Here is a 23,589-nt window from a genome sequence, read left to right as displayed (position 1 = left end):
GATTCTTGCCCTTTTACTAAATATCTCACTACCCTGTCTACTGGTCTCATTTTCAACCACTACCATCCTGATCAAAAATCCTTAACCTAAGCTCAAGATCTTGAATTACTAGTATCTGAGTCATCTTGTAAGGTCCTGAATGACGTTGCCCTGCTTATTTCTCCAGTCTCATCTTATGCCACTTTCCTCCTTTTCTCACTATATCCAAGCCACACTGACCTTTTTTCATTTCCTAAGCCATCCGGCTCTTTCCCATTTCAGGGCCTTTGCACGTGACCCTTCTCTTTAATAAGCTTTTTTCCAACTTCCCCTTCCCTTACTAACTCTTATATTGCTTTTTAAAATTTTAATTTAATTAAAAAAATTTATTTTTCACTTACAGTTGACATTCAATATTGTATTAGTTTCAGGTGTACAGCATAGTGGTTACATAACTTACAGAGTGATCTCCTTGATAAGTCTTACACCCACTTGACACCATGATAGCTATTACAGCATTATTGACTATATTCCCTAAGATGTACTTACATCCCTGTGATATTTTGTAACTGCTAATTTGTACTTAATCCCGTCACCCTTTTCACCCATCCTTCCAAACCCCCTTCCACCTGGCAACCATCAATTTGTTCTCTGTATCTATGAGTTTGCTTCTGTCTTGCTTGTTCATTTATTTTGTTTTTTTTAGATCCCACATATAAGTGGAATCATATGGTATTTGTCTTTGTCCAACCTATTTCACTCAGCTCAATACCCTCTAGGTCCATCCATGTTGTTGCAAATGGTAAGACCTCATTCTTTTTTATGGCTGAGTGATATTCCATTACGTATATATATATATATATAATTATATATATAACATTACATATATGTATATATGTAATGGAATCTTCTTTATCTATTAATTTTTTGATTGGAGCATTTATTCCATTTACATTTAAAGTAATTATTGATAGGTATATAGTTATTGCCATTTTATTAATTGTGTTCTGATTGTTTTCGTAGTTCTTCTCTGTTCCTTTCTCATTCTCTTGCTCTATTGTATGTTGATTTTCCGTAGTTTTACGTTTAGATTCCTTTCTCTTTATTTCCTGCACATCTCTTGTAGATTTTTTATTTGTGGTTACCATGTGCTTCATATATACCAAGCTATGTTTACAGCAGTCTATTTTAAGTTGATGGTCACTTAAGTTCAAACACATTCCATAATCACTAGCATTTTCACCCACTTTCTCCGTGTTCCTGTTTTTGTCATTATTTTTTTATTTCTTTTGTGTATGTGTTTGTTTGTGTGTATCCCTTAATTTACTGTTGTAATTACACATGATCTTCCTACTTTTGCCTTTTTATCTTCATACTAGCTTTAGTGTTGGCTGATCTACTGCTTTTATATGTGTTTGCGTTTGTCAGCGATAATTTTTTCATTGTGATATTTTCTTATTCATAGTTTTGATTTTCTTTTTTCTTCTTAAAGAAATCCCTTTAACATTTCTTATAGTAATGATTTGGTGGTGATGAACCTCTTCAGCTTTTTCTTGTCTGAGATTACATTACTTTCTTAAGGAAGACTAGACTGGTATTCCAATTATAACTTCTCATATCACCTTTTAGTTATCCTTCATAGCACATCTCATAGTTTGTATTTATGCTTTTTATATGACTTTGTTTAATATTTGCCTCTCCACATAAGATCTATGAAGGCAGGGACCATGTCTCTTTTGGCACCATTTTTTTATCCTAAACTTAATACTTGGAAATACAGGCATATCTTGCTTTATTGTGCTTCATTTTATTATGCTTCTCAGATGTTGTGTTTTTTTCAAACTGAAGGCAAGACCCTGCACTCACAAAAAGATTATGACTCACTTTATTGTGAGACTTGCTTTATTCTGGTGATCTGGAACAAAACCTGCAAGATCTCTGAGGAATGTCTGTATAATATGTGTACAAAAATAAATGTTGACTTGAATAACATTGAATTGAAGTCAGATTGGGGGAAAATACAATACTTTGTCTTGATTTGTCTAGAGTAAAGATAACTAACATTTACTGAGTATATGGTATTGTTCTAAGTTATAATATTCACAATATAATATTCTAACAGTATGTAGTAGATATGATAATTGTCTCTCCTTGACAGATAAGGAAACTGAAGAGAGGTTAAGCCATGGCCCAAGCTCACATAGATAGTAAATAACAGAGTCAGGGTTCAAATCTAAGCAATTTGGCCCTAGAACCTAAGGCATCGAGTTAAAATCCTAATATATTGCAATCTGTAGGAATATACTATGCAAAATCTACATTGGAGAAGAACTGACCTTAATTCTTTGAGTCCTAAATTGAAAAATCCCAGAGAAGGGGCTTGTTGACTTATCTCAGGTTGAGTACTCATCCATAAACCAATTAGCTGGAATCAAGGGATGGGCACTATAAGCACGTCACATCCATGCCGGATATGTGGATGCTGAGAGGCAGTTTCTAGGAGAATGGACCATGCCAGGCAGACAGTCTCAGAGTAGAGTATACACGTATTTCTTCCTGTACATCCAATTTCATAAAGTCCCTTTAACATAATGTAGTTTTCCCATATAGAACAACAGATACCTTGCCTCCTCAATGAGAAACTATTCAAAGATATCACTAGCTACTACAGTCATCTCTGATTCCCAGAATCTGTTGATCACATCTGGATGTGCTTGCATACAATTTTGCAACCTATGGGCTAAATGACAAATTTAATGACCCTCATAACAGTAGAGTTACGATCTACTGCAAAGGTTCTAAAGTTAGCTCTTGGGGGCAATTACCTTGGGGGCAATGGTAGCCTCCAAGACCGTTATTAGGCAAAGCTATCCCAGTGGCCACAGAAAAGAAAGGCTCATCAGCGAAACTAAGAAGCTCAAATCACACAGTTTATTGGAAAAATTTAAAACACACAACAAGCAGTAAAGGGAAAGAGGTGAGGTAGATTAACACATTTTGGATGATTTAGAAATGGAGTGGAAGAACCCTACTACCTGAATCTGGATTATACAATGTCCCACAGACCAAAAGTGCATGCAGCCAACATACACACTTGTCTATTGAAAAGATGCAGGGGCAGGTGTGCCTGGCAAATAGCTATATCTCATCAATTAGCCTGATGATTAGCTATGGATTTCATCTACGTTTCTTGGGCAGAGGGACAAGTGAGCCAGAATGGTATCATTTATGTGTGGCTGATTTTAGACCATATAAATGTCGAATGCTTAATGTGCCTCATGTATATTTAGTGAATCAGGCATATTGGTACGTCTTGGTCCTTCCCTTTCTATCTAGTTCAGAACATGTATGCCCCACTTATTTTTCTATCTCTCCAACATACCTCACATGCCATTTGCTTCTATACTCAGTTTCATTGAGCCTCTTTATTTTTTATCATCTACAGTAAAATTGAAAATTCTTAAATAATACAACTAGCACATGTTACACACTTAAAAATCATGGATAGTCAAAATTTGAAGATCTCTTAAATCACCCATAAAACACAATATTTAGTATTTATAAGCCATGTTGGAGACTGACATGCTGTCTCCCAAAAGTTCAACTCAGTGGGTTTTCCCTCCAGTGTTGGAACAGATTGCTTGCTCTTCTATTGAACATTAGAGGAAATTGTTGGCTTAGGGTCTCTAGGCTTGCACCCAGATTTCTAGGTGTCCACTCCGTGAGAAGTGTCCAGAAACTAAGACCAACTGAGGAAGTGACAGACTTATGTCTTCCATCTCCTGCTCATTAAGAGCACTCACTTACCACGTAAAATGATGCTCATACTTCTCTCTTCAAGACCACTTGAATTCACATGAACTAAATGTGTATATGTTGTTCTTCTAGAGTACAACTAATATAAAATGATGAAAGATAAACAATAGATCCATAACTTAAAAAAAACCCTTTTAGAAAAGAAGGAAAGCAACACATAGTGGTAACTGGTACAGATCTTCTTTTGCTGTAGGAGGTGAGTAAAATAAATCACAGGACCAGCAAATTTCATAGGAGTGTGTTTGTTAAATCGCTTAAAAATGGAATGAGTTCAGTATTTCTGCCCCAGGGTATGTCTGAGAGAATTTTCCTTGTTTGTTTCCCACAGGGCCATCCCTGAAAAAGAGCTTGGAGTAGATTTCTCTGAAGAGGATTTGACTATTTCAACAGTGTACTTTCTGTTGGTGAATGTGAGGTCAGACACTTAAGTTCACAAATTCATCCTAGAAAAAGTGCTATGTACTTCATTGCTGAATATCACTATGGTCACCTTCAAAGTATTCCCCTTGGGAAGCTATGCACTGATGCCAGTGCCTAGTCCATCCTTCAAAGGAATTTTGGAACTCTTTCTGGAATGGCCATCAGAGCTGTCATCATATTACCCTTGATGTCCTGAATGTCATCAAAATGTCTTCCTTTCAATATTTCCCTTATCTCCAGGTAAAGAAAGAAGCCACTGGGGGCTAGATAAGATGACTGGGGAGGGTGTTCCAACACAGTTATTTGTTTACTGGCTAAAAACTCCCTCACAGACAGCGCCATGTGAGCTGGTGCATTGTCATGATGTAAGAGCTATGAATTGTTGGCAAAAAAGTTCAGGTTGTCTAAGTTTTTTATGCAGCCCTTTTAGTACTTCCAAATAGTAAACTTGGTTAACTGTCCAGTTGGTACAAATTCATAATGAATAATCCCTCTGATATCAAAAAAGGTTAGCAACATTGTTGCAACAAGTTGGCGAACCGAATTGTCAGACCTCATACATTTGGGATGGGGCTCTGCTTAAGGGTTGAGCAATAATCACAGCTCACTTTGCAAGGATTGAGTTTTTTGTTGTTGTTAGTTCTTTAAGACTTTAGTTAACTGCCTATTGTTTTCATTTGAAGGGACACTGTTTTTTTTTTAAAGATTTCTTTATTGGGGGAATTGGGGGAGGGAACAGCGTTGGGGAATTGGGGAAGGGGAACAGACAAGTTGCTGTCCTTTTATTCTTCAGTCTAGTTGTGGAGGTCGTCACTTCACTGGCCCATGTTGGTATTGTGATCACTGCACTCTTCAAGGCTGAGGCAGATTGGTCGCTGGACATTGGATGGCCACTCATGGCGGCTCACAGCAGCTCACGCTGGTTGCCGGTCACTCACGGTAGCTCACGGCAGCCCACTGCAGCCGCCCTGCAGCCTACACCATCGCTGGTGACTACAGCAGCCCAGCTCCAGGTCGTGCTCCTAACCCAACTCTTAACCAACGAGCCACTCGGCCGGCCCGGCAGTGTTTGTTAATTACCCAATCCAGAAATCATTTGTGTTTAGGAGTATGATATAATGATTTGCCAAACTTGTTACAAATGGCCATCTTTGAATCAATAAAATATTGCCCACTCATCGGTAATAAAGAAATAGGACTCTCGCTGTAGCCGTCTAGCTGCGGAAAAATTGTTCCCAATTGACTTAAGTGTGTTCCTAATGCTGGCTGGTAACCATACTACATTTTCCTAGCCAATTTATTATTTTACTTTCCTTGATGACTGTTTCCTAACATCTCTTCTGTCATGTTCTCTAGTCTCACTCACAATTGATGAATGCCATAACATTAATTACCACAAATGTAATGGCTTAAAACAACACAAATGTATTATCTTAGAGTTCTGTAGGTCAAAAATCTGACACAGATCTCACTGGGCTCAAAATTAAGGTGTCGGCAGGGCTGTGCCCTTTCTGGAAGCTTAAGGAGAGAATCCCTTTCCTTGTCTTTTCCAGCTTCTAGAGGCCACCTGCATTCTTTGGCTCATGGTCTCCTTCTAAGTATAAAGGCAGCAACTCTCTGACCCTTTTTCCATTGTCACATGTTACTCTGACCCAATTTTCTGATTCTTTCTTCCGCATTTGTAGTAACAGCTGCGTTTAGATATAATTCACATACCATGCCAGTCACCCATTTAAAGTATACAATTTGATGGTTTTAGTATACTCATGGAATTGTGTTTTTCACCACAACCAATTATAGATCAGTTTTCATCCTCCCCCAGAGAAATGCTTGTACTCTTTAGTAATCACCTTTCATTCTCTCCATCCCCAAACCCTGGCAACCACTAATCTACCTTCTATTTCTATGGATTTGCCTATTCTGGACATTTCGTATAAATGGAATAATAAAATATGTGCTCTTTTGTGCCTGGGTACTTTCACTTAGCATGTTTGCAAAGGTTCATCTATATTGTAGCATGTTTCAATATTTCATTTCCCTCTTCCACTTTCAAGGACTCATGCAATTAGATTGGGCCTACACAGATAATCCAGCATAACCTTCCTATCTGAAGTCATTATCCTTAATCACATCTGCGAATTCCCCTGGGCCATGTAAAGTAACAGTCACAGGTTCCAAGGATTAGGACCTGGACATCTTTGGGGGGCCATTACTCTGTGTACCACATGACCACCCTTCCTATTTCAGAGAGAAAAGAAAAGCACTAAGAAGGGAATTGACAGAATTTATTGCCACATCTTATCCCACTCCCCTGTGTGTGGATCCAGGCACTCTGCCTTCCCTCTTGTTAGGGTAGTTGAAAAACTTATGCTCCCAGTACTTCCTTTCAGAGACTGTCTCTTCCTCTGCTGCTAGCAAAAGCCACACTGCCACTTGGCGCCATGCCCTACGCTTCCTAGTCAGTGACATTGATGGAGCTATTCTACCTCCTCTCTTCTGCATTATCATTTCCCCCCTCTTTCTAGATCATTCCAAAAGAATAAAAAGAACTTGTAATTTCTCTCTTTTTAAAACAAAATCCTTTCTTGACCCTTCTTCCCACTCCTGCTATTGCCCCATTTTTTTGTTCCTGTTTACAACAAAACTTCCTGAAGATTTATCTATATTCTTTCCAATTCTTCTTTTCTTTTTGTTTTTGCATAAATGTACATAACATAAAGCTTACCATTTTTAAATATACAATTCAGTGGCACTAAGTACATTCACAATGTTGTGCAACCATCACCATGTCTAGGACTTTATAGAACTTTTCTAAAACATTTAAATCATCTGTTGTAAAACAAATTCTTGCCTATGAAACAATACTCCCATTCCCCACCCCTATCCCAGCCCCTGGTAACCACCATTTTACTTTTTGTTTCTATACATTTGACTAGTCTAGGTACCACATATAAGTGAAATCATGCAATATTTTTCTTTTTTCTTTTGTTTAGCTTATTTCACTTAGCATAGTGTTTTCAAAGTTCACTCATTTTGTAGAATATATCAGCATTTTATTACTTTTTAAGGGTGAATAATATTCCATTGTATGTATATACTAAGTTGTGTTTATCCATTCATCTGTTGGTAGACACTTGGTTGTTTCCACCTCTTGGCTGTTGTGAATAATGGTATTATAAAGGTATATGTTTGAGTGAATTCTCTTAAATCCATTCCAGTTAGGCTTTCACTCCTATTGCTCTAGTCAAGGTCACCGATTACCTCTGGGTTGCTAAACACAATGGTCAATTCTCCATCCTTTCTTAACTTAGTGACATTTGAGTGAATTGGTCATTGTGTCTTTCATGAAATATTTTCTTCACTTAACATCCAGGACACCAGTACACTCTCACAGGTTTCCTCCCACCTCACTAGCTAACTCTTTCTTAGCCTCCTTTGCTTATCATCTGCACTGCCCCCAACTCAGTCTTTGGACCTAGTCTCTTTTATCTGTACTTACCTCTTTGGTGATATCATCTAGTCTTATGACTTTAAAATATGCTGACAACTTCCAAGTTTATGTCTCCAGTCTGGAACTCTCCTTTCAATGTCAAACTCCAGTGATCTACTTGACATCTCTGTTTGAATATCAAGTGGGCATCTTTGATTTAACATGTCCCAAAACGAATTCCTGGTCATCCTTATCCTCCCCATGAATATCCAATCCTCTCAGTTATTTCTTAACTAATTGGATGGATCTCTAGCCTTCTAATTGCTTAGGCAAAAATCTTAAATCATCTTTGATTCCTCTGTTTCTCTCCCACTCCATATTCAGTCCATTAACAAAACCTGTCGGCACTTCAAAATATATATAGAATTTGAACATTTCTCAAATAGGCAGAGAAAGACAAACACCGTAGGATCTTGCTTATATGTGGAATCTTAAAAACAAACAGCAAGCTCATAGGTACAGAAAACAGATTGGTGATTGCCAGAGACAGGGGCTTAGTGGGCATAATGGGTGGAGGGGCTCAAATGGTACAAACTTCCAGTTATAAATAAGTCATGGGGATATAATATACCACATAGTGACTATTAATAACACTGTATTGTGTATTTGAAAGTTGCTAAGAGAGTAGATTTTTTTTTAAATTTTATTTATTTTTTTTTTAGCTGAGCCATCCTGCTACCTGTTGGCAGCTCAGTGGCTGCTCAGCGTGGGCTGGACTCGAACCGCTGTTGCTCAGAGCTCAAACTCTTGAGCGAGCTCTTAACCAACTGAGCCACTCGGCCGGCCCGGGAGAGTAGATTTTAAATATTTTCATCATAAGAAAAAAATTTGTAGCTATGATGGTGACAGATGTTAACTAGAGTTATTGTGGTCATCTGCAATATATACAAATATCAAATCATATTATATGTCAATTATATCTCAATTTAAAAAACCTGTTGGCACTTCAAAATATATACAGAATTTGACCATTTTTCACTATCTTCACTGCTACTGCCCTTAGACAAGTCACCAGCATTTCTTGCCTGAATTAGTTCCATAGCCTTCTAACGAGTCTCCCTAAGTCTGCTCTTATTTTTTTTCAGTCAAATGTTATCCCAGTAGCAGAGTGACTCCATTAAAATGCAAGTTTCTCATGTCATCCCACTACTCAAAATCCAACACAGGCTTTCCATCAAACTCAAAGTGAAAGGCAATGTCCTGGCAATGGCCTACAAGGCCCTACACAACCCGGGCCCTCGTTAGTTCTCCAACCTTACCTCCTACAGTTCTCTACTTCACTCTCTTCTCTTTAGCCATCCTGGCCTCACTTGCTTTTCTCAAACACACCTGGTGCACCTGCACCTCAGGGTCTTTGTACTTTCTATTTCCTTACTCCCTCATTGCCTGTGAGAACGTTCCTGATAACACTACTTAAAATTGCAACCCTGCCAGCATTTTACTTTCCTTCATTGCAACTGTCACCTTCTAAGATACAATATAATTTACTTATTTTGTTTATCATTTTCTCTTCCCAGTAGAATGTAAACTATATACGAAAGGAGTTTTTGTCTCTTTTGTTCATTGACTTATCCACAGGACCTAGATGACTACTATCTGGCACACAGCATGTACTGAAAACATTTTTGTGAGATGGAGGCCGAATTTGATATAAGCCACACATGAGGGCAGTAAGACTGATTGCGCTCATTGATTGCCTAAGTTGATGGTGAAGGCACCTGATACTCTCAATGTTTTTATTGAAATAAGAAGCAAAGTTACCTGCTGGGAGCAGGGTCATGGTTATGGAACATGGATTGAGGAGAAGGTTACTGATTTGCAAGAACAGTTGTGAGGAATGGGAAAGGCAGCACGAAAAATGTTTCCAAATCTAACAGAGGGTTTTGCTGAGGGTGAAGAAACTGTATTTGTGAGTATCAATTTGGAGGTTTTCTCTAGAACCTAACAATAGCTATCTTTCTTGAAAGTGTCAAGAGCTGTGCTAAGTGCTTTGCCTTCATTATCTTAATTTATCTTCATAATAATGCCAAGAAAATTATTATTATTTACATTTTACTGGAGAGAAAATGGAGGCTTAGATAAGTTAAACACTTGCCCAAGGTTACCCAGCTAGTAAATGGCAGAACTGGTATTCAAATTTAGCTGTTTTACTTCAGAGTCTATGCTTTCACTATGTACTATGCTTGTCATGGGTGTGGTATAAGAAAGGGGTTGTTTAGATAGATCCAGTCTTGAGTGTTTTTGAGGTGGGTGAAGCAGAATAAAACAAGTCTGTAATGTTAGTTTGTAGGAAGTAGAGTGGTTGAATGGCGTATTGTGGATTCTAGACTGAATAGGGATGGTACCAAAGCCATGAATGGAGTAACGTTCCCAGAAGCTAATGGAGAAACAAAGGAATTAGAGATATGAATAAAGTAGCAATGCAAGGGGACTGCCAGTTTAAGCATCATGGCAGAATGAACCAATGAGGATCTCTGCTACCCCTTCTCACTGCAAAGACATAGTATTCCTGGGTGCCAAAAGTGAAAGAGGAACTAGAATCTGGATCTGTAAACCTGATGCATCAGCCAGGGAAATAAAGCATTATATATAGAGGCTAGGTACCAGCCTTCTACCACCTTGCATAAGGATAGGGGACACGGCTTTAATATAGAACAAGGCAGGAGGCTGGAAATGAGATCCCTAAATCAAGCTAGGACTCTGGTAGAGTTATCCCTCAGTGAAAGTGGAAACTAGAAACTTCCCAGGGAAGTAACAAAGAAATGTATTTTTGCCCCATTTTCATATTTTGAATCTGAATGTACCTTATTCTCATTAATGGGAATCTTGAAGAGGAGATATTAGTATAAAAGCTGATCATGGAGAGCTTGTTATCCTTGACAGTGAAATTATTTTTGTGCCTGCAATATGTACATATAAAGCCATTATTTTGCACACTTCCATGATCCAGGAGACTCACATGGGAAAACTGATTCCTTTGAAGATGGGCTCATAGTAAAACTTCCAAGCCACATGGGAAATAACCCATTATGCATAGATTTATCAGGTACAATAGAATTAGAACACTAAAACCTCGTTTTCATAGAATGGTCTTGAAAAAATTATAAAATAAGTAGTTTGCAAATGATTAAAGATACAGAAATCATAAGGAAAGAACAGGACTCTGTAAAAATAGACCAGGTACATTTAAAAAATAGAACTTCTAGAAATGAAAAACATTTCTTTATTGAAATTAAAAGTGAATAAGTGAGTAAAACTATAGACTAAGACATGAATGCATAATTAGTGAACTGGAACATAGCTATAAGATAACCAGAGGATTGCACAAAGAGAAGGGGTGGAGAATATAAAAGAAAAGTTGAGATATGGAGGAGAGTATCCAACACACATCTAATAGTAGTTCCCAGGAGAAGAAAGTAGAAAGAATGGAGGAAAGGCAATATAAAAGACAAGGGTTGAGCATTTTCCAAAAATTATAGAAGACTTGATTGCTCAAACTGAAGAAAGCTCACTCAGTGAAATGAATCAATAGCAATCCCTATGTAAACACATTATAGAAAAACTGCAGGACCCTAGAGACAAAGACAAAGGTCACTTACAGAGGAAAAGAAACATTAAATTGGCATCTCATCAGCTAGAATAGAAGCCAGAAAACAGTAGAATAAGACTTTAAAGTTCTGAGAGAAAATAACCAGTACACTGGAATTCGATACTCAGCTAAACTATAACACAATATTGAGCATAGGATAAAAACATTTCAGACAGTCAAAAGACTGATAATTTATCATTCAGCGACTCTGAAAGCATTATTAAATGTCATGATTCAATAATAAGGAAATTGGAACTAGAAAAAATTAATGGAATGCAAGAAGCAGTGGTGCTCAAGTAAGCTAAGTAGGTCTACTGGGGGAAAGGAGGGTGAACCAACTGGAGGTTTAGAAAGTGTGGTCAGGGGAGCCAGCCAAGTGGCTCAGTTGGTTAAGAGCGCGAACTCTGAGCAACAGGGTCACTGGTTCAAGTCCCACATGGGCCAGTGAGCTGTGCCTGAGCTGAGCTGCTGCTGAGCTGCCAACAGGTGGCAGGATGCCTCAGCTGGTGAGAACATGAGCTGCTAACAATAATGTTGCTGGTTCAACTCCCACATGGGATGGTGGGCTATGCCCACCTGCAACTAAGATTGAATATGGCACCTTGAGCTGAGTGACTGTGAGCTGCCAATGGGTGACCAGATGGCACCTCGACTTGGAGCTGAGCTAGCTGCACCCTCCACAACTAAGATTGAAGGGCAACAAGTTGGCTGTTCCCCTTCCCCAATCCCCCAACACTGTTCCCCCTCCCCAGTTCCCTAATAAAATCTTTAATAAAAAAGAAAGTGTGGTCAGGGATTGGTATTTTGAGGCTTAATATTTCATAGTTTGAGGAGTGTGTTGATAAGTTCCATGTAGCCTTGAGAGCAATTGAGTAGTGTGAGTGGAGTGAGGATTATTTGATCTCAGAAAGTCAAGAAGTTTCAAAACTAAGATATCGGAGGGACCATATAATGTGTTAATTATCCTCCTCTACTCCATTCCAGATAGACTCTCTAATCGTCTCACAAGGCTTTTTTGGACATGGGAAACTGAACTGTGTCATCCAGGTTTCCTTGCTAGCTGGCCTCATGTGAGGTTTGACTAATTGGAGTCACTGGCCAAAAATCAGAGTTGGAGAGAGATCAGTTTTTTTCTCATTCTCTCCCTGCTTCAGCATTACTTCCCTAGTCGCAGCTGTTTCTCGCTATAACTGAAGTTTCCACTGGTGGTCCCTTTTCCATGGCTACAGCTCTCACTGGACTCAGATGACTCTATTTCTTCTTGCATTTTGGCCTTATGAATGATAATAGATTTTTTACTGCCACTGTTTTCTAGGTACTTTCGGGAGATAATTCTCCATTGGTCTCGCATGGTTTTGCACATCTTGTGAGCAAGATATTAACTGGTCTTTGTTTCTGATTATCTTTTCAAGGATGTTTGTATACTGAATAGCCTTAGAAAGTAAAGATAGTGTCTCCCCTAGAGCAAAAGGCAGTCATACTTACTGTTCAATATAACAAAGATAAATAATGTCTTCCTCTGAAGCAAAGCGCAGAATGCTTAGTGCCCATTATAAAAGATTGGGTTTATGGGCTGGCCGAGTGGTGTGTTGGTTGAGAGTTGGCTTGGGACGCCAGCTCTGAGCAGCAGTGCCCCGGCTTGGATCCCACATGAGGACCAGTGACACTGCACCCTCTACAGCTAAGATGGTGAACAACAGCTCGACCTGGAGCTGGGCTGCCGTGAGTCCCCAGCGATGGCTAGGCTGCAGCCCCTGCTGCAGTGGGCTGCCATAGGCTGCCGTGTGTGGCCAGCAGCCAGCGTGAGCGGCCGGCAGCTGGTGTGAGCTGCTGGGAGCCTCCGTGAGCGGCCGTCCAGTGGCTGGCCACCGATCTGCCTCACCCGGGAAGAGCGCAGTGATAATACCAACATGGGCCAGTGAAGCGGCGTCCTCCACGACTGAACTGAGGAGCACGAGGGCAGCAACTTGTCTGTTTCCCTTCCCTCGATTTCCCGGTGCTGCTCCCCTCCCCCAATTCTCCAATAAAACCTTAAAAAAAAATAAAAAATAAACAAAAAAATAAAAGATTGGGTTTCCTAAGCTCAGGATTTCCTGGCCTATAACTCAACTCATTGCCTGTGAAGATGTAATCTGGCTCTCTTCTAGTCACTCTGTACGAATTGAGGCTTGAGAAACCAGAATAAAAATGCTTATGCTCTGGCTACCATTATTGCTATGGGTAATAAACTTTCCTTCATCTCTGACCCAGGAGTGTCATGTCTTCTAACAGCACTCATGAAACTGTAACAGGCTATCTTGTTAGCATTCAAATAGGGGAAAATCAGATCCTTCACAGTACTTGACAGGTACCATGGCATCTCTTGTTTATTCTCTTCAACTTGATAATGCCTTTAAAAATAGCCCCTTCACAAAATACATCTCATTGAATTCTGATTCCTGCTGAGCCTCTTCCTGTATAGATAGATGGTTTGAAGTCTCAAGAAATGTGTGATAGTTAATTTTGTGCATCAGTTTAGCTGGGTTATGGCACCCAGTTGTTTGGTAAAACACCAGTCTAGATGTTGCTGTGAAGATATTCTTTTAGATGTGATTAACATTTAACATATTAAAGCAGATTACTCCCCTGCCCCCACCAATAATGTGGGTGGGCTCCATCAAATCATTTGAAGGCCTTAAAACCAAAGACTGAGGCTTCCCAATTCCACTTCAAAACTGTGACGTAGAAAACCTGCCCGAGTTCCCTACCTGCTGGCCGCCCTACAGATTTTGAACTTGCCAGCCTCCATGGTTGTGTGAACTAATTTCTTAAAATAAACACCTCTCTGTGTACATATATATCCTACTGGTTCTGTTTCTCTGGAGAACCCTTAGTAGTACAGGATGCCAAAGAATTTAAAGAAGCCTATGAACATAATGTTAAAGACCCAAAATAATGAGTGAGAGTTTCTGAGGTAGAGAGCAGGAGACAGCAATAGTAAATAGAATTATTTACCCAAAAGGGTAGTATTTCTTGAGTCTATGTGGAGAGGGAGGAGGTTGCCTCAGTGTGTCTCCAGTCAACAAAGAAGGCAAAATATACATGATGTGGCCCCTGCGTATTTATCACATATCTCTATCACTCAAGTACCTACTCTCTTTTCCAACTATAAAAAATAATTTGGAGCTCCTGAAGTCCAACTTTATACTATCTAATGCCTCTTTGACTTTGGTCGTGTAGTTCCTTCTACCAGGAATCTCTCACACCTCTCTGTTTCCTATCTCTCTTTAGTCTCTTATACTTCTTATAAACTTTCCTACCTGATGAACACTTTTTGTCCTTCAAGCCTCAGTAAAACTTCCCTAAAAAATAGAGTTGGGGATTTTTCAGTCAAGATGGTGGAGTAGGTAAATGCTGTGCTTACCTTCTCTCATGACCACATCAAAATTACAACTAACCTACAGAACAATCATCACTGAGAATTGCCTGAAGTCTAGCTCAACCTAAGGGCATATAGAAGAAACCACCTTGAGACTGGTAGGAGGGGGAGAGATGTGGAACGGGCTGGTCCCACACCCGTGTGTGAACATTAAAAATCGGGAGGGTTATGTTGGCTGTGGAGGTCCCCCCCAGAAGAGTGAGGGGTCCCACAACCACACCAGGATCCCCAGCCCAGGGTTTCATTGACAGGGAGATAAGTCTCCATAACTTTTGGTTGTGAAAACCAGCTGAGATTGTAGCTGAATGAGATGGAGGTTGGCTGCAGTCCCAGGTGCTCCTCTTAAATGACCCATGCATGAACTTACTTGCTGATGGATTCACTTGTTCTAAACTCCAGCACTGGGGTAGCAGCTCAAAAGGTGCCAGGGACATACAGGGAGGAACTGATGTGTTTGGTTTCGGGGCAAGGGCTGTAGGGGCAGCTTGCTCCCAGGCAGAGGAGCTGGCAGAAGCCATTATTTCTTTGTTGAGCCGTCCTCTCTCACAGTGTGCAGATACAGCTGGCCACCATATCTGAATTTCCATCAACCTGGATAACAGTGTTTTTTCACCCTGGGGCTGGCATGCCTGGTGACCAGCTTTGGACTGAGCCAGAGTATCACCCAGCCACCTCCAAGGATGACACACCCAAAAGGCAGACTGGGCAGGTTAGAGCCCTGCTACAGTGAAACTTGCTCCATAGGGTCAGTCCCTGCATCACAACTCCTCCACTACAGTCATGACTGGTCCTCACAACCAATGAGCCAAGGGTCAAATCCTCTCATTGATATGCAAATAGCAGTCAATCCTCAACTCAACAGGAGGGCACACACAACCCACACAAGAGACACACCTGGAGGGCCCAGCTCTGGTGACCAGGGAGACTCTGAAGATGCTCACTGATCACAGGGAGAACTTCAACAAAGAGAAAACATAAAAATGGAGATAGGAAACAAAAAACAGACCAAAATAAGGAATACAATAACTGAAATAAAGAACATTAGAGGAGATAAACTGTAGGTTAGATGAAGCAGAGGATTGAATCAGTGATTTAGAAAATAAGGTAGCAGAAAACACCCAAACAGAACAGCAAAAAGAATTTTAAAAAATGAGGACGTTTAAGGAGCCTCTGGGACAACATCAAGCATACCAAATTGCATCATAGGGATACCAGAAGAAGAAGAGAGAGCAAGGAATTGAAAACATATTTGAAGAAATAATGACAGAAAACTTTTCTAACCCGGTGAAGGAAATGGACATTCAAGCCCAAACAAGATGAACCCAAAGAGGTCTGCACAAAGACACATCATAATTAAGATGCCTAAAGTTAAAGACAAAGAAAGAACTTAAAAGCAGCAAGAGAAAAGCAGTTAATTCCCCACAAGGGAGTTCCCGTAAGACTGTCAGCAGGTTTCTCATCAGAAACTCTGCAGGCCAGAAGGGATTGGAATGAAATATTCAAATTGATGAAGAGTGAGGACCTACAGTCAGAATTACTCTACCCCATAAAGCTATCATTTATAATTGAAGAACAAATAAAGAACTCCTCAGACAAGAGAAAGCTAAAGGAGTTCATCACCATCAAACCAGTATTACAAGGAATGTTAGAGGAACTTCTTTAAAATGAAATAAATAAATAAATAAATAAATAAATAATAGAAATAAAATGGCAAAAACTTCATACCTATCAGCAATTACTTTAAATGTAAATGGATTAAATGCTCCAATTAAAAGACATAGGGTGGCTGAATGCATAAAAAAACAAGACCCAACATATGCTGCTTATAAGAGACTCACTTCATATCCAAAGACACACACACAGACTGAGTAAAGAGATGGAAAAAGATATTTCATGAAAATGAAAACAAAGAACTAAAGTAGCAATACTTATACACCAGACAAAAGAGACTTTAAAACAAAAAAGACTGGTGAACACACAATGTGATATATAAATGATGTATTACAGAATTGTACACCTGAAACCTATGTAACTTCACAATTGTCACCTCAATAAACTGTAATTAAAAAAATAAAACAAAAAAGACAAACAAGAGATACAGAAGGACCTAGTAATCCTGCTTCTGAGTATTTATCCAAAGGAACCCAAAATACTACTTCAAAGCGACATGTGCATCCATATGTTCATTGCAGAATTATTTACAATAGCCAAGATATGAAGGCAACTTGGGTATCCCTGAATGAATAAATAGATAAAGAGGAAGTCGTACATATATACAATGGAATATTACTCAGCCATACAAAAGAATGAAATCTTGCCATCTGCAACAACATGGATGGACCTAGAGGGTATTGTGCTGAGTGTAGTAAGCCAGACAGAGAAAGACAAATGTCATATGATTTCACTTCTAAGTGGAATCTAAAGAACAAAATAAACAAACAAAAGAGAAACTCATAGATACAGAGAACATTTTAATGGTTGCCAGATAGGAGGGGGATTGGGAGTGAGTGAAAAAGGAGAAGGGATTAAGAAGTACAAATTGGTTGTTACACAGTAGTCATGGGGGTGTAGGATATAGCATAAGAAATATAGTCAATAATATTTTAATATCTATGTATGGTGTCAGGTGAGTACTAGATTTATTGGGGTGATAGATGGGAGGGGGTTGGGGGCAGGGTGAAAAGGTGAAGGGATTAAGAAACACAAATTGGTAGTTACAAAATAGTCATGGGCTGTAAAGTAAAGCACAGGGATTATAGTCAATAATACGGCAATAACTGCTTAGTGCCAGGTGGGTACTAGACTAGTCAGGAGGATCATGTCGTAAAGTACATAAATGTCTAACCACTATGCAGCACACCTGAAATTAATGTAAAACAATGTTGAATGTCAGCTGTATATGAAAAGTTAAAAAGAGGGGGAAAGATAAAGGGGAATAAGAGATTCAAAGTTCCAGGTATAAAACAAATAAGTCCTGGGGATGTAACGTACAGCATAGGGAATATAGTCAATAATATTGTGATAGTGTGGTACGGTGTCAGATAGTTGCTGGATTTATGGTGATCACTTCTTTAGGTATATAAATGTTGAATAACTATGGTGTACCCCTGAAACTAATATAATATTGTATGTTAGATATATCTTAATAATATTCTTTTTTAGAAAGTAGAGTTGGATATACCTACTTCCCCAATTTTCTCTCATTTATTGGGTTGTCGGAAAATCATGATGCATGCTTGCAACAGATGACACTAGTTCATTTTTGGAAGTACTAGAGTGATTTGCATCTATGTTATTGCTATGTCATTTGACAGCTGACAGTTCTAGCTTCATTTTAAAAAAATCGAGCAATTTGGTTGAGTTTTGGAGATTTTGTAACAAGTTGAATATGGAAGACCAAACTGCATTTTTGCCATATTTTACTGTTTTACTTCCATAAAGGGAAGAGCATGCGTCAAGCTTGTTTACGGTGACAATGCTCTACAAGAACGTCAGTGCCAACCATGGTTCACGAAATTTTGTGCTGGTGATTTTGATCTCAATGACGCTCCTTGGTCAGGGAGGCCCACTGAGGTTGATGATGACAAAATAAAGGCATTGATTGAGTCAAACCCATGTTACACGACACAAGAGATTGCAGAAACATTGAGCATCCATCATTCAAGTGTTCACGACACCTGAAGAGGCTGGGATATGTAAGCAAGCTCGATATTTGGGTTCTGCATGAACTCAAAGAAGTTCATTTGACTGCGCATATAAACATCTGCAATATGTTTATTAAATGTGAGGAAAACGATCCTTTTTTGAAGCGACTGATAACTGGTGATGAGAAGTGGATTGTTTACAACAATGTGGTGTGCAAACGGTCTTGGTCCCGATGTGATGATTCGCCTCAAATGACATCGAAAGCAGACATTCATCAGAGGAAGGTTATGCTCTCAGTGTGGTGGGATTTTAAAGGTGTCGTGTTTTTCGAGCTCCTACCAAGGAGTCAAACAATCAATTCGAATTTGTACTATTGGGCAATTGGACAGTTTGAACGAATCCATCATCCAGAAACATCCAGAGCTTGTTAATTGTAAAGGAGTTGTGTTACATTGCAACAACGCGAGACCACACACAAGTTTGATCACCGGTCAAAAATTATTGGAGCTTGGATGGGATGTGTTGCCACACCCACCATACTCGCCTGACCTTGCGCCATCAGACTTCCACTTGTTTCGCTATCTTCAAAACTCCTTGTGTGGTATAACATTCAATAAGATGAGGCTGTAAATCAGCATCTTGTTCAGTTTTTTTGCAAATAAAGACAGGTCCTTCTATGAAAGAGGAATTATGAAGCTCACTGAAAGATGGCAAAAGGTTATCGAACAAAATGGGCAATATATCATTGATTGATCTTTGTTCTTTATATAAATAAATGACCTTTCAAAAACATAGACAAAATACATCATGACTTTTCCGACAACCCAATACATCATTCTATAATGCTGTGTTTGTATGTCTACCTCCTCACTGGTCTATGAACAATAATTGTATTTTAAACTCAGGACTATATGTAATAGGACAGGCTCTGTGGTATAGAATGTGCTCTATACAATTTTGTTGCATGAATGAAAGATTGAGTGAATAAATTTGTCTATAAGTCAGATAAATAGCAGAATGGAATTCAAACTCAGGATCTTTTATTCTAAAGCCTCCTCTTCTTCTTCCATATGTGATGTGATCCAGTTTCTTAGGGATTCTACAGATAGAATCCATTTGCTAGGAAGATGAATTTCTGCCAGCAGTGGAAGGAAAGAAGAACAGATACGGGAAAAATCGATGGATCCCCATTAAAAAAAAACAGAGCACAGTAACACTTGTTTTATTTTTATTTTATTTTGTTTTGTGATTGTTAGCCACTCTTTTCTGACTAGTGACAAAATTCCCAAAGGATTGATCTCAAATATATGAGTGAAAAGAGATAGGATTTTGATTCACCATAGGCAAAATACATATTAGAAGTCCCTCCTTGCTTCAAAATAAAAATCACTTTGAAAAGCTTCCAGGTTTATCCATAACCAGTTTATTCTCATAAGCTTTACTACATGCCAGGTTGAGTGGGCAACTGCCCATATGGCTTGATTTTGATGCCATATGGAGGAGCTACTTCATTCCTTAAATTACTCTGTCGTGGAAGGAGTATAGTTACTTCTATAATGAGATTGTACATTTGGACACCAGTTCCTTTAACTTAAGGGAATTCTCCTTTCAATTAGTGTGACCTCCAATCTGTATCTGTACATCAAACATTTCTCCTAAACCCCACACCTAAATAGTCAGCTGTTTTTGCCCCACAATCACCTCAAACGCAACATTTCCAAACAGAAATGATCTCTCGTGCCCCAGACCCAATTCTTCACTGAGTTTCTCACTTCAGTAAATTGTACTACCATTCACCAAATTTCCCAAGCTGGAAACCCAAGAGTCTCCTTGAGATCCACATCCAACCAGTAACTAGTTTTCTGAGTCATTATCATGAACATTTCTTGACTCTGTCTTCTACTCTCCATGGGCATTACCAGTGCCTTAGTTCAGGCTCTGCAATAGTTCTCACTTGATTGCAGAGTCAAGGCCCTCTTCTGTCCATTCTCCAGTGTAGTTGGCGGGGTGGGGGTCTATTTTAAAGACACAGTGGATCACATGATTCCTCTTTCTGAGATCTTATACAATGGCTGCTTATTGTCCTTAGGATAAAGTACAAACTCCCATATTATATAAAATATCCATTTATCTGAACCTCATCCATTCTCCAAGTCATCTTCCTTTCTCCACCCTAGTCCCACCCATTTAATAGAATATTTTATCATATTTTCCCAATCTGCTCATGTCATCTTTACTCTCTTTGCCTTTTTGCATATTACTCCTCTTGCCTGAGAAGCCCTTTTGCACTTTCTCCTGGCTAACTCACATATGTTGAGACTTAGCTTAGTCACTCACATCCTTTGGAAAATGTTTCCAGATATTTCTGCCTAAGCTAAATGCTCCTACCTTTGTGCTTCCTAAATTCCTTATACTTACTAATATCATGGTATTTATTACATGCTTTTGTCTGTTATTTTTACTTCCATGTCGTTCCAAACAGATTATAAAGTATTTTATGACAGAGACTATTTTGAGTGCCTTTGAAAGCTGAGGATGTATCAGAGAGCTGACATTTGGTTAGCATTCAATACATTTTGGCTCAATAAAGGAAAAAATCAAACGACAATAGGTGGTTTCAGAGGGCTATGAAAAGATATTTTATCTTTAATACGGTTAATTTTTTATTGTGGTAAATATACATAACATTAAATTTACCATTTTAAGCATTTTTAAGTGTACACTTCAGTGACACTAAGTATATTCAAATTGTACAACCATTACCACTAATCCTTTCCAGAACTTTTTCATTATCCCAAACAGACACTCTATCCTTTCAACCCTCCCACTGCCCTTCTACTTTCTATTTCTATGAATTTGTCTATTCTTGGTAACTCAAATAAGTGGAATCATACAATGTTTGTCTTTTTGTGACTGACTTATTTCGCTTAGCATAATGTCTTCAATATTTATTTATATTGTAGCATGTACTAGAATTTCACTCATTTGTAAAGCTAAAAAATATTCCATTTTATGTATATATTGTATTTCGTTTATTCATTCATATGTTGATGGACACCTGGATTGTCCCCACCTTTTGCTATTGTGAATAATGCTGCTATGAATATTGGTGTAAAAGTATCTATTTGAGCCACTGCTTTCAATTTTTTTGGATATATACCTAGATGTGGAATTGCTGGATCATATGGTAATTTTATGTTTACTTTTTTGAGGATCACCATATTGTTTTCCACAGTAGCTGCACCATTTTACCTTACCAGTAATGAACAAGGGTTCCAATTTCTCCACATCCTCAACAACAGTTATTTTCTTTTTCTTTCCCCCCACTTGTTTTTGATAATAGGTATCATTTTGAAGATGAAGTAGCATCTCCTTCTGGTTTCGATTTGCGTTTCCCAAAAGGCTAGAGATGTTGAGCATCTTTTCATGTGCTTATTGGCCAATTGTGTGTCTTTGGAGAAATGTCTTTTCAAGCCTATTTTTTTTTTAAAGATTTTTATTGGGGAATTGGGGGGATGGGAACAGTGCTGGGGAATTGGGGGAAGGGGAACAGACAAGTTGCTGTCCTTTTGTTCTTCAGTCTAGTTGTGGAGGATGTTGTTGCACTGGCCCAAGTTGGCACCATCATTGCGCTCCTCCCGGCCGAGGCAGATCAGTCTCCGGCTTCTGGACGGCCGCTCACAGTGGCTGCTGGCCGCTCATGCTGGCTGCTGGCTACACACGGTAGCCCATGGCAACCCACTGCCACAGGGGCTGCAGCCTCCGCTGTCGCCGGCGACTCATGGCTGCCCAGATCCAGGTTGAGCTGTTGTTCAGCATCTTAGCTATAGAGAGCATTGTCACTGGCCCTCATATGTGGGATCCGAGCCAGGGCCCTCTGGCATCCCAAGCCAGTTCTTAACCATCGCGCCACTCGGCCGGCCCTCAAGCCTGTTTTTAAATTGGGTTGTTTACTTTTTTTGTTGTTGAATTGTAGGTGTTATTTATATATTCTGGATATAAGCTATATGATTGGCAAATATTTTATCCCTTTTTGTGGGTTGCCTTTTTATTCTGTTGATAGTATGCTTTGATTCACAAAAGTTTTTATTTAAATGAAGTCAAATTTATCTATTTTTTCTTTTGTTGTCTGTATTCTTTGTGTCTTATCCAAGAAATCTTTGCCAAATCTAATGTCATGAAGATTTTCTCTGTTTTCTTCTAAGAGTTTTATAGCTTCAGCTCTTATGTTAGGTCTTTGATACATTTTGAGTTAATTTTTACATATTATGTAAGATAAAGGTCTAATTTCATTATTTTGCGTGTACATATCCAGTTTTCACAACACCATTTATTGAAAGACTGTCTTTTCCCCATTGAATAGTCTTAGCATCCCTGTTGGAAATCACTTGGTCATATATATGAGGATTTATTTCTGGGGTCTCTATTCTCTTTCATTGGTTTATATGTTTGTCTTTATGCCAGTAGTACACTGTTTTAATTACTGTGGCTTTGTATTAAGTTTTGAAATTAAGAAGTATGAGTCCTCCAAGTTTGTTTTTGCTTTTAAGATTGTTTTGGCTATTTGGGGTGTTTTGAGATTCCACATGAATTTTAGAATGGATTTTCTATTTCTGCCAAAAAAAAAATAATAATGTCATTGGAAATAACATTGAATCTGTGGATTGCTTTGGGTAGTATTTATGTCATCACAATATTAAGTCTTCCAATTCACAAATATGGGATGTCTTTCCATTTATTTTGGTCTTTAATTTCTTTCAGCAACATTTTATAGCTTTAAGTGCACAATTCTTTCTCCTTCTTGATTAAGTTTATTCCTAAGTATTTTATTATTTTTGATGCTATTGTAAATAGAATTTCCTGAATTTTATTTTCAAATTGTTGCTATTGTACAGAAATGCAGTATTTTTGAGTGTTGATTTTGTATCCTGCAAGTTTTCTGAATTTGTATATTCTAACAGGTGTTGTGTGTATGTGTGTATGTGTGTGTGTGTGTGTGTGTGTGTGTGTGTGTGTGTGTGTGTAGTCTCTTTAGGGTTTCTACATATAAGATAATGTTGTCTGCAAACACAGATAATTTTACTCTTTTTTTTGGCCCAATTTGGATAGCTTTTATTAATTAAAATTAATTAAATGAAGGGAAAAAACAACTGGTACAGAAAACAATTTCATGATAAAAACAATAAACTAGGAATAGAAAGACATTTCCTTAACATGATAAAGGCCATATAT

General features: G+C 38.7%; 1 long non-coding RNA gene across 1 annotated transcript in view; it reads left to right on the top strand.

The window, feature by feature from the left end:
* Positions 1–23,589, top strand: part of LOC109392390 (uncharacterized) — a 32,066-nt gene that overhangs the window by 6,511 nt on the left and 1,966 nt on the right. The window contains exon 2 of the long non-coding RNA XR_002126049.1: positions 4,124–4,210. This is a non-coding gene — a long non-coding RNA (uncharacterized LOC109392390). The remainder of the gene's footprint in view (positions 1–4,123; positions 4,211–23,589) is intronic.

The sequence above is a fragment of the Hipposideros armiger genome, unplaced genomic scaffold, assembly GCF_001890085.2.
Source record: "Hipposideros armiger isolate ML-2016 unplaced genomic scaffold, ASM189008v1 scaffold_330, whole genome shotgun sequence".
Taxonomy (NCBI): Eukaryota; Metazoa; Chordata; class Mammalia; order Chiroptera; family Hipposideridae; genus Hipposideros; species Hipposideros armiger.
This window is presented reverse-complemented; position numbering and strand designations above follow the sequence as displayed.